Source organism: Mus musculus, chromosome 2 (assembly GCF_000001635.26).
Source record: "Mus musculus strain C57BL/6J chromosome 2, GRCm38.p6 C57BL/6J".
Taxonomy (NCBI): Eukaryota; Metazoa; Chordata; class Mammalia; order Rodentia; family Muridae; genus Mus; species Mus musculus.
In genome coordinates, this window is record NC_000068.7 from 85,155,522 (window position 1) to 85,159,645 (window position 4,124).

Here is a 4,124-nt window from a genome sequence, read left to right on the forward strand (position 1 = left end):
CTCCTGGCCAGGCCGGTGCAGTCCTCTGACCTTTTCTCTGGTCTTCAGGAACTTCTGTTTCCCTGGGAGGAGGAAGGTGGGAGGAAGGAGAGGAGAAGCAATTCGAATTTTCCAGAAAAAATGGCATTCAGGGAACCAAGGTGAGCAGGAATGCCCAGGGGGCGTGAGGGCACTTGGTGGTGTTTGCTGCTCAGTTCAGTGCCTTTTTGGGTGCTCAGGACCCTCTGCCTTTATTTCATTTTATTTTTTTTTTTATTTAAAGACTTATTTATTTATTTTATGTATGCAAATATTCTGTAGCTATTTATCTTCAGACATCAGAAGAGGGCATCAGATCCCATTACAGATGGTTGTGAACCTCCATGTGGTTGCTGGAAATTGAACTCAAGACCTCTGGAAGAATAAATAGTCAGTGCTCTTAACTACTGAACCATCTCTCCAGCCCCCTGACCCCCTATTCTTGCGTGCAACTTGAAGTCATTGAGTAAAGAAGGATCTTTGAGTGTCTTCTCTCCATTTTACTTTATGCAGCAAACCCCTCAAAAACAGCAAGTTGGTTTCTCAGGACCAGCATTTTTTTTCATAGTTAGATCATTTTTATTTACAAAATACTATCCTGAGAGTTATAATTCTTCAATTTGAGCAAAAATATAACCACATAAGTAACAGCAGTTACTTAAACTTAAAATGAGAAGGAAATGACTGCCAGCGAGACCAAATGCCGTCAGTTCTGTGTTTCTGGAGGGTCAGCTGCAGGCTCTTTTGAAGGCAGAATCAAATCTGTGGGGAGTTCACTTCTACTTTAAGGATGATGGGGTGGGAGGAAGAACCCAGCTCTTCAGGAAGGGCAATGTGGAAAGCGAGGGAACAGAGGAAGTGGTGGGCCAGGGAAGTCCCTTGGTGGAAAAACATCTCGGAGAGTTATATAAATGTTTCCTGGATGAGGTAGGGAGAGAGATGGACCCTTCTCATGAACTGGCTCCTTGGATTCACTAGATTTTTTTTTCCACCGAGATAGAGTTTCTCTGTATAGCCCTGGCTGTCCTGGAACTCACTCTGTAGACCAGGCTGGCCTCAAACTCAGAAATCTGCCTGCCTCTGCCTCCCAAGTGCTGAGATTAAAGGCGTGCATCACCACGTCTGGCCTTGGATTCACTAGAAACTATGGGTCTGACGGGGGAAACGGTGGAGGGAGGAAGCCATGGGCAGCTGCTTTTCGATCAGCAGGGAGAAGAGAATCAGTCACATGTTACTGAGATTATCTTTGGTATGGTTTCTATTGGATCCCGTTTCTGAGGATACTAGGCTATCCACTTTATCCAAAGAAGGCATAGTATAACTACTGAGTTCTGCTGATCCAGAGAGCCTACCAGAATTAGTAGAGCTGGATTAAAATATGGTTGGCCTGGTGGTGGATGGGCTGTGATCCTGAGATCTTGTTCCCACAAAGGTGACAGAGACCTGTCTGAAGGGAAGGTGCTCTAGGAGCATCAGATAACCTGTCATAGTTTGAGTTTCCTCTTTTAGTGTTCATCTGATGGTCCAGAAGGTTCTCAGGGCCTCGTGAGTGTCTTCCTCCTTTCCCGGGAAGCAAAAGTGAGAGTTGGAGGAGAGAGAAAAGCTCTGGTTTCAGATGGAGGTTGGCCCAATGGTGAGAAACCCTATGGGGAGTGCTCTCTGCCAAATGCCTTATTTGGAATAAGGAGGTTTTTCAAAATTCAACTTTAAACTCGGTTTCTGTTAATTTGTGCTCGTTGTGGGCATTTTCTTTTCTTAAATTATTGAGATTTCTTTCAAGAGTCCGAGCTGCCAGCCAATTATCATGTGCCTTTTTTTTTTCCCCATGAGGAATAACCTGCCCCTGGTAAGAATGAATTGTTCTCTCCAGTTCTTCTTCAAGATCCTTGGAACGCTTGTCTGCAGGTCTTCAGCTCCTCGGTCTCATGGGTGATTTTCTCATCTACTTTGGAAAGTTTTTCTTCTTTCTCTAATCGGTAATTTTCTTCTTCTGTTAGTTTCCTGTGAAGTTTCATTTCATTTTCTTGGTACAGGTCAGTTATTACTTTCAGTTTCTGGTGAAGTTTCTGGCTCTCACTTTCACACTGTGCCTTTTCTGACTGCAAGGATGCTTGTTTAGACTCAAGACTTTTGATAGGCTCTGTAAGGTCTTCTTCTATTTGATCCACTTCAGGTAATTGAGTATAAATTTGATTTCTTTCTCCTTCCAAGGCTTTTAAAGAAGCATTTAACTTAGCTGCATAAATCAGCTTCTTCAAAGCTCCCTTTGGCTGATTATCTAAGGGAGCAGTGTTTTCTAGGCCACTCTTCATGTCCAAGTCCAGATTCCCATCATCTGCTATGTCTTTTCCAGGCACAGCAGCCCATCCTTCATCTTTAGCAGGCTCTTGCTCAGAGATTCAATATGAGTTTCCTTCTCACTCAGAGCTTGTTCTGCCTGTGCTCTGGACTCTTCCAATGCCACTTTCTGTGTATTGAAATCACTCACTTGCTCTTTCATTATTCCAGTTTCCTGTAAAAGCGGTTCCTGGCTTTCCCGAAGTTGAGAACTTTCATTCAAGGCATCTTTTATTGCTCCCTTGAGTCGCTCTTCATTGATTCCAAATATTCTAAAGGTTGTTTTGGCTTTAGCTACTTGTGATTTGGGAGATTTTGATTTATCTTCTAGGGACTGCATCCTTTTTGAAATATCAGCCACCAACTCATCTGGTTCAGAATGGTTAGCTCTCTCTTCTTGCTTTTCTCTAGGAGTATCCATTTTCAAGTTTAGATTTGGATCTTTCCAGATTTTCATAGGTCGCCTCCAAACTTCCAAACTTTGTGCTTCTGTTGACTCCTTCTCAAAGCTGGCCTCCTTTTAAAAGATGACTCTAAGCCTTCAAACTCCTTTGGAACAAAGCTGACTTTTTCAAGTTAGTTTACAATTTTCAATTAGTGCAGAAAGCTCAAGAGCAAGTTTTTTTTTTCCTCTTCCCACATAAAATCGGCTTTAAATTGATCAGAAGCCTCTCCACAGAAACAAGACAACGGCAAGCAGTCCAATGGTGAGCACACATATTGCCAATTCCAGTGAAAACCCATTGGGATTAAAGTCTGATCTCATAGCTTCAGGCAATGCTGCGGCAACTGGTAAGTGGATATTAGCCCCAAAGTGAGAAATACTCAAGATTCAATTCACAGACCATATGAAGTCTTGAGAAGTATGTAATCTCCAATTACAATAAATTGAAATTAGTCATCAAAAACAGAAGGAGAGGCTGGTGAGATGGCTCAGCAGTTAAAAGCATTTATTTGTTATTCTCTGGGCAGCTGCTCCAGAACCCACCTTGTGCCACCACCCCGGGACATGCCATCTCCGGGCCCACAGGCAGAGATCTTGAAGATGGCCCAGTACCATTTTTTTTTCAATTTACCTTTCTTTGCTCTCTGATGTTCTTTTATGATCCATTTACTTTAGACTCAGACGGGGTTGCTAATAGCAACACAAGCCACAGTGGTAGCTAACTGCTGACTAAGATAGATACTTCTTAGCTCAGATTACTTCATTGGTTTTACCTATGTAGGTACTATTGTGATCAGCTCCATCTCATGGATGAAGAGATGGAAGATTAGAAAGATGAATTACAAATTAAGCAGTCACTTGAAGGGAGTAGTTAGGATTTGAATGTGGGTAGATGGGACCCATGACCTGCTGGTTTCTTCATAGCTGGATGGCAGTAACAGTGTTTTCTTCTTGTCCTTGTTGTCTGCAAGACTGATATACAAGGGTCCAGTTGCTCAGCAGACTTTTCTTTTTACATAACGGTGGAATTCTGTGTGGACGTATTTGTGAGTATGTGTGTATGTGAGAGTAGATTTGTGGAGTCCAGAGATGGATGTCCAGCATCTTCCTCTCCACCTATTTTGTAATTAATTAACTTATTTATTCTTTTCTCACATATTATATACCAACTGCAGTTTCTCCTCTGCCCTCTCCTCCAGTCTCTTTCCTTCTCCCTGAGATCCATCCCTCCTCTATTTCCTTTGAGAAAAAAAGCAGGCCTCCCAGGGATATCAGCCAAATATGGTATAATAAGTTACAATAAGACTAGGGACTGACTCTCATA

General features: G+C 42.5%; 1 pseudogene; it reads right to left on the reverse strand.

Annotated features, from left to right (window-relative positions):
• Positions 580-3,145, reverse strand: Gm13712 (predicted gene 13712; annotated as a pseudogene).